Consider the following 8,353-nt stretch of genomic DNA (forward strand, 5'->3'; position numbering starts at 1 on the left):
TGTAAGTCTTTATTTTGCAGGCAGTCTTTATTAAAACAATTTGACACAGTAGCTCCATCTGGTGTGTTCACCATGAGGCCCTGAGTCCAACTGACCTATTACACAGCACTGTCACCAGATGGTGCTGTCGTCCCATGCCAGACTGGGGGGGGGGGGGGGTGGGAAAACGACTCAGCCTGTACTGGGCTGCTGGAGAGAGGAAGGAGTGTATTTTATTTATTTTGTTACAACTTATTTAGGGACGGATTTCATGTAATTTATTTATTACACTGATACAAAACACTCACTCTGACAGTCACAATACACATCCTACAGACTTGCAAACTACTCGTAAATCACCGAAATAGTGCAGTACACTGATGTGCAGAGACGCAAAAAACACTTAAATTGTCAAAATAATGAATGTATGAGGCTCTGTAAACACGCTTGCTAATCGTTAACGGTTGAAATCATGCATTGCACAGCCTGCACACCTGTTCACAAAATAATGCAACAAATACGAAAACAACTCGTAAATTGTCAAAAGATAACGCTATGCAAACATGCTTACAACACAACACAACAGCCGAAAATAATGCAGTGCACAAACACTCATCACCCATAAAAAACGCTTTCAAACTATCTTCAACCACGACTTATCAGCAAACTGCCCCCCTACAGAACTCCAAGGCACCCATGCTGGGCGGCGCGCTCACGCCAGTCCCATATGCGAGACACCTCTGGCCGAGTACACGGGTTTACCATTGCTGGTGCGATACCCCTCTACTTGTGCATACTGACGTCACAGGTCGCGCTATAGAAATCTGTTACAATGCTTCCCAGAATAGCACAGGGTGCAATGTTCCTAGCAATCGTAATGGGACATCTGAGCTGCGTCTAGCCATGCATGCGTGTTTACCTGCCCAGCGTGGCTGATGCATCACCACGAAATGTCAGCGTAGTGACTCACTATGGCAGACACATCTAAAAGGTTCTCAGTGTTATACAGACGTCACATGGCTATGTAAGTAAGACCCAAGTCGACCTCTCTGAAATTGTAAGGTGTCACAGAAATAGTTAATGGTCGCTTTTGTAGGAGCTTTCGTGATGTCTCAGCTCGTCTGCATGGAAATTCTTGTCCTAACAGAAACTGTTCACGAAAATAGCCCAGACTAAATGCTGAATGCATTCCTCCTGACGATCTTAATGTAGTACATCACGTTTTACCATTCCTGGAAATCCTTAAGTCCTGCTTTCAACAAACATCTCTGAAATGCAAACGTTCTCACTGCTACGTAGAGGCCCCTACGTCCTGGCACAAAGGATGTCTTGTGAATGAATGGAGCATTATGATTGGTTCTTACTGAATTTGCCCACCAAATTATTGATGCCGCCGGTGTGGAAGCACTGTGCGCCTTATTTTTTCTTTCTGTAGAGCAGACTTCCAACAGCAAAAGTATTTTGTATAGATCACCATATTGCACTGACAATTAAACCCTGCAAAGTGGCCTACAGATCATCAAATATGAAAAGACTCTTACTCAGTTACACTGCTCTGCCACTGAGTATGGAAGCTTGAACATTAGAGCATAGAACCGATCTCCACTCGACAATATATCACTGAGTGCCATGTTGACATAGTAAACATACAACTCATATCCTGTGCCATACAAAATCGCCCCTTTTGCATCATGCATATAACTATCGACTGCCAGACCTTCGTACATATACCACGAAGACAGATAGCATAACCATATGCACCATAGGTGTACTCCTCACTGCACTAAATATTTCCCGCAAGGTCGGTATCATCCACTACTGACACGTGACCAGAGCACCCTCAGTGGACCAAAGTCACTCTCAGTACCATTCTAAAAATTGGTGATTGGCCCCCCCTTGGCAAAAAGGTGTTACTGTTTCTGGCCCGAACCTGCTTGCTTGCTTGCTTTGCACACCCATCTCTAGACTCTGGGATTACAAAAACACATGTATTTTCACATGGTCTGCCAGAATATTATACAATTTACGCGATTCTTCTCGATATCAAGCTCATAGAAATTACGCCTGATAGCAGTATGCCTCTCACAACATAATTCCGAAAATATAGACTGGAAATTTTTTCTCTAGAAACCCTGAACTTTTGCAAGGTGGAGCGTGCTGTAATCCACTGAGTAGCTAGAAACTTATCCTGTCTGCAGAAACCTTTATGTGAAAACACGAAAAAAATAGAAGAAACTGATATTTCCACTAGTGAATACTGATGTCGGTAATGAAACAGATTCCAAATCATCCCTATAATTTACAAAGTCAACTGAGTTGTTTCTCATGTCTAGAGAAACAGCAAACGTGTCTTCCACCTGTCTTTCACCTCCTAGGTGCACACACCACAATCGATGTTCCCTCAACTAAATAAAGGCCCGAAATGTGCAGAAGCAGTCAACTGGACAATTTACATGGGAGGGAAAATGTTCCAGTGCAAACACATGTCCATGTTGAATCTTCTCAAATTTCCACATGATCACAAAAGCTGTCCAACACATACTAAGTATTAGTTCGCTAGTCAGCCGTCCAGAGGACGACACGGCTAAGACAGCTTCATTCCTGCACCTCAGCAGGCCTCTCCATTCGAACGGCTCCTTCCGTTAGCTAGAAACATGAATCATTCCAGCCACAGGTCACCGGCGCTGCACGCCAAGCGCACATAGGTAGAATCATCCTACAAAACTGGCCAAATATATATTTTATCACTGTACTTACAATTAAATATTACGCTCGTGGTCTCAATTGGACGATATTCGACAATGAGCGAAGTATCTGAAATACATCCTGCAGACAGCTGTGGCTCTGGAAATAGAAATATCTGTACCATTCTTATGACTTGACTTCCCTTTGCTGTCACAGTATTCCACATCAAATCCATACCTTCCTTACGACAGGACATAGTCATTTCCTTTGCACATATCGGAACACACACACACACACACACACACACACACACACACACACACACACACACTTTATAAGTCTGATGCTCAAGGCGTACCTATCATGCATCCCGTACTACTAAGTATAACACTTGGCCAATAACAGATTGCCAGCGATTTGAAATAATACTGATCGAAAATCAGCGATGGGTGAACACGTCTCATAAATTTTTCTTGTGAGTGGTACCATTGTGTCTTAGAAAGAGAGATGTAATCGTCTTACTAACCGCTAGATGTTAAAAAAAAACACGACCATGTTACTGTCACAAGCAGTCTTGGCTCTATAGGTTAAAAGCTATACTGGCTTTATAAATTGATATATAGCATTACCTACGAATGAAGTGGTTTTTCCAGACAAGTACAGCGACAATGAATATAGACGATGATCGCCAGAGTGTATATTATCGGGCCAACACTTTTCAGGAAAACAGAGAACTATCTGCCTCTAAACTTACATGCATCTGCGTTAAAGGATAACAGACAGAGAGAAGATGGGTCATCGATTGAGATGGAGCTGTAACAAGGCACAATCTAATGGCAGACTGATGATGCAATCTAGAGAGGGAGATGTAGCTGCAGGTCACTTTTTCCACTGTTCTGTCAGGATGCATTAGCCACGTGACATAGCCTGCGTTCGACTCGTCTACAACCAAATGTCCTGTATGTGACTTAAAGCCCATCTACTCTCGATCGATAACCTCTTGGTCATCATCTCATGTGTGATGAAATGCAAACCTATTGTTTCGACACATTCCTGTAAACGAATGAAGATTTTTGCAATGTACTCCACTCCCCTGTCGCATGCTGGCCATCAAATCTAGACTTCAGTTTCATAATTAAGAAAGTTCTAAGTCAGCGATACGTGTTTGTGGGACACTGCAAACTTCGTATATACAGCTGCTTGATAGATGTGATGTTTACAGAGTTAGTGGCTGCATGACGTGTAATTTCACATATTGGACACTTGCTGCTATGTATTTATCTGTTTCCTTGTAAGAGGTATTCTACATTACTAACAATCATTTTGTATAGGACTGATTCAGGCATAGTATAATATCTGAACCATGATCAGATATGAGCAGTGGACACTATACATCTCTGGAAAGCTCGTATATTGCACATGTATCACACAGAGCCACTGAGAGAGAAGAGAGGAAGTAGTTTTTTCATTTTACTGTTTGTTACCATAGTTTATCTTAGAGAAACGTGCAAGAAGAATGTATATCATGCCCTGGAAATGTATTTCATACAGTGGAATATTAACAGTGCTGCATTCCACATGATTGGTACATCGGAAACTGAAGCGAACTAACATTATGGCCTTAGGAGTGTGTAATTGAGTAAGAGTCTTTCCATATTTGATGATCTGTAGGTCACATTGCAGGGTTTAATTGTCAGAGCAATATGGCGATCTGTACAAAATACTAGTGCTGCTGAAACTCTCCTCTGCAGAAAGAAAAAAAAAAGGCAGACAGCACTTCCACACCGGCGGCATCAGTAATTTGGCAGACAAATTCAGTAAGAGCCAGCCATAATGCTCCATTCATTCACAAGACATCCCTTGTGCCGGGATGTAGGAGCCTCTATATAGCAGTGGGAACGTTTGCATTTCGGAGAGTTTTGTTGAAAGCAAGACTTAACGATTTCCAGGAAGGGTAACACATGATGGATGGGGTGCAACATTAGGACCATCAGGAGGAATGCATTTGGTGTTATTCTGGGCTATTTTTGTAAACAGGTTTTGTTAGGACAAGAATCTCCATGCAGACAAGCTGAGACATCACAAAAGCACCTACAAAAACGACCATTAACTATTTCTGCGACACTTGACAATTTTTGATAGGTCGACTTGGCTCTTGTTTACATAGCCATGTGACGTCCTTATAACATTGAGAACCTTTTAGATGCGCCTGCAAAGGTGACTCGTTACGCTGACATTTTGTAGCAATGTGTCAGCCACAGTGGGCCAGTAAATGCATGTGCATGGCTAGATGCAGCTCAAATGTCCCATTAGGATCGCTAGGAACAATGTGCCATGTGCTATTCTGGAAAGCATTGGAACAGATTTCTATAGCGCAACCTGTGATGTCAGTACCCACAGGTAGAGCGGTATCGTGCCAGCAATGGTAAACACGCGAGCACATCCTAGAGGTGTCTCACGTATGGGACCAGTGTGAGCGCTCTGCCCGGCGTGCGCGCCTTGGAGTTCTGTACCGGGACAGTTCGCTGATACGTTGCAGTTGACGGTAGTTCGAAAGTAGTTTTTACATGCAATGAGTGATTGTACACTGCATTATTTTCGGCTGTTTAAGCGTTGTGAGCATGTTTGCATAGCATTACACTTGCATTATCTTTTGATAATTTATGAGTTGCTTTCGTGTCTGTTGCATTATTTTGAGAACAGGTGTGCAGACTGTGCAATGCATGGTTTCGACAGTTGACGATTAGCAAGCTTGTTAGCAGAGTCTTTTACATTCATTGATTTGACAATTTAAGAGTTTTTTGCGTCTCTGCACATCAGTGTACTGCATTATTTCAGTGTTTTGCGAGTAGTTTGCAGGACTGTAGACTATTTACTGCGACCTCAACCATGCCAGGATGAGTGTTATGTATCAGTGTAATAAATGAACTATGAGCAATCCGTACCTAAATAAACTGTATGCATTATTTCGACAGTTTATAATTAGTGAGCGTGCCTGCACACCAGCGAACTGCATTATTTCGCTGATTTACAAGTAGTCTGCAGTTCTGTGGGCTGTTCAATGCATCATTTTGACAGTTTACAATTAGCAAGCAGAGTAGCACATGCATTATTTTGACAATTTACAAGTTGTTTACATGTCTGCACATCAATGTACTGCATGATTTCGGTGATTTACGAATAGTTTGCAGGTCTGTAGCTGTGTATTGCGACCCAATGCATGTCAGAGTGAGTGTTTTGTATCAATGTAATAAATAAACTACATGAACTCTGTCCCTAATTTAATTTTTTCAAAATAAATAAAGTACACTCCTTCCTGTCTCTAGCAACCCAACACAGGCTGAGTCCTTTTCCCGCCATTTTCCCCCCAGACCGCCACCTTGGATTACATCTCAGGAGGGACAACAGTGCTCTCTGGTGGTGGTACTGTGCACTAGGTCAATTGGACTCTGAACTTCATGGTGAACACACTGGATGGAGCTACTGCCTCAAATTGTTTAAATAAACACTGCATGCAAAATAAAGCCTTTCGTCCATCCTTTGCAGCACAGGCTGAGTCCTTTTCCTGCCAATTCCTAGGAAGTGTTGCCGGCAAATGAGTTAGGTTAGTGGAGGTAGCCATCGTGTGTTGCTTTGTCCTGCTGGGATTTAAACTTACCGCCATTGTCTGGGGGAGGGGGGGGGGAGGGGAGGGGGTTGGGTTAGTGGTGGTAGCCCGATTGACCTATTTTCCCGTCAAAATTTGAACTTCCCTCCATTATGTCATTGCGATGCAGCCATATCTACCACAGCCATTTTGGATCCACCATCTTGAATAAATTTGGCAACAGTGCAGAGTGGGATGATGCTCTCTTTGCTCTACTACTCACATGTTCTTTGGAGACAGAACTGAGAATACTGCGGGTTACAAGAGTACCTCAACATCACACAGACAGTACATAGAGACACATATGACACATGGACGAGCAATGTCGTATTGGAAAATTGCACCTCTGTACTGTTGTAGGAGAAGCAACACATGATGACTAGGATGTCTGTGATAAACCGTAGTGCTGCTGGAGTTCCCTGAATCACTACCAAACATGATCTGAAGTCATGCTCGGTGGATCCTTATCGTAATGCTAGAAGTAACACAGCTCTGCCCTTGCAACACATTGGAAGAGTGAGACGTCTCCCTAGGTCGCCGCCATACTCGCCAATGGTGGTCATCCACAGTAGTGCAGAACCACGATTCATCACTGAACGCAGTGAGATGCTACTCATCAGCAGTCCAAGGTTCCTGGTCACGGCATCACTGCAAACGCAGCCGTTTGTGTTGTGGTGTTAATGGCAGCTTACATGTGGAATGGTAATTTCCAACTCTGACTGCCACTAGACTTCGACCCAGCACAGTCTGTTGCAGGAAGTACATTACTTGTTCTAGGGTGGCTGGTGCAGATGTAAAAGAGCTCTAATGTGGCGATCGGCCGTTGTGGTGATTCGGCGCCATCAAACGGAAACTTGATGATGAGTGTGCCTGCCCTTATGTTCCCGTGCAGTACTACATTGGGCCGCTGATTGCTCAACAAGTCCGTATATGGCATAATTTGACCAGCCAACCAAATGGGCGCCGACAATGAGGACGTTTAAAATTCTGCAAGAAGCTGATAACGCTGTCTCACATAAGTACGCATCATCTCTGTCTCCTTCACAGTGATGACTCACATCTATTGCTGTTCATGCACCTTATGTACTGTGACTATTATAGACCAATTTAGTTTAATGTGTCAAGAAATGACACAGTACAACTTCACACGTTGCTATGTTTTGGAACATGCTTTGGAAGGCCCAATGGTACCGACCGACCACCGTATATTCCTCAGAAAAAAGCGTCTCTGCATGTGGATGTGGAGGGGAAAGTGGTTAGCACATCACTCTCCCAGCCATTGTCAGGTAGCTCCTCAATTGACCTCACAGGGGGATGAGTGCACCTCACTTGCCAACAGTGCTTGGCAAACCCGAACGGTTACCCATCCAAGTGCTAACCAAACCCGACAGTGCTTAACTTCGGTGATCTGATAGGAATCAGTATTACCACTGCGGCAAGGCCGTTGGCTTTTTGGGACATAGGTAAATTCATTATTCTGATAACAATTGACGCCATAGGATGGGATGATCTTACAAAACTGCAAGACTACACTGGTCTTGCAGTACAGTTTGAAAGGCTACAGGCGACTGTGAGTTTATGCCCTTACAGCAGTCACTTTAACCAGTAAGCCTTCCACTTGTCTACCTGACCCATGCATCTGCTAAATTGATTTTGTCCATGACAGTGGTTGCTGTGGGTTGTTAGCCTGTATTACAGGTTATCACTTTCATCAGAATCTGAATGAACTTGAATGCAGACATAATTTAATGAAATGGTGGCCCTGTTATTATCGTAGTCAATTATTTACTGGCAACACAAATAGACGCAACAAATAGATAACATTCCACTGTGTGGCGATTGGTTGGAAGAGAATAAGGTTTGTCTGATTAAACTATTTACTCTGAATCAGAACGTGGATTACGCAGTCTGAAATTATTTAATGCTGAATAGACTTTGATGAATTTATTCTACAAGGAAGTTATACTACGTTGCTGCAGCTGAGAATAAGTGACGAGACTGTAATTCTGGGTTCCCTAACAAGCCGGAGCAGCAATATTATAG

General features: G+C 43.2%; 1 pseudogene; it reads right to left on the reverse strand.

Annotated features, from left to right (window-relative positions):
• Positions 1–7,640: 7,640 nt before the first annotated feature.
• On the reverse strand, positions 7,641–7,759 carry LOC124597118 (annotated as a pseudogene).
• Between the last annotated feature and the right edge of the window lie 594 nt (positions 7,760–8,353).

The sequence above is a fragment of the Schistocerca americana genome, chromosome 2 (genome assembly GCF_021461395.2).
Source record: "Schistocerca americana isolate TAMUIC-IGC-003095 chromosome 2, iqSchAmer2.1, whole genome shotgun sequence".
Taxonomy (NCBI): Eukaryota; Metazoa; Arthropoda; class Insecta; order Orthoptera; family Acrididae; genus Schistocerca; species Schistocerca americana.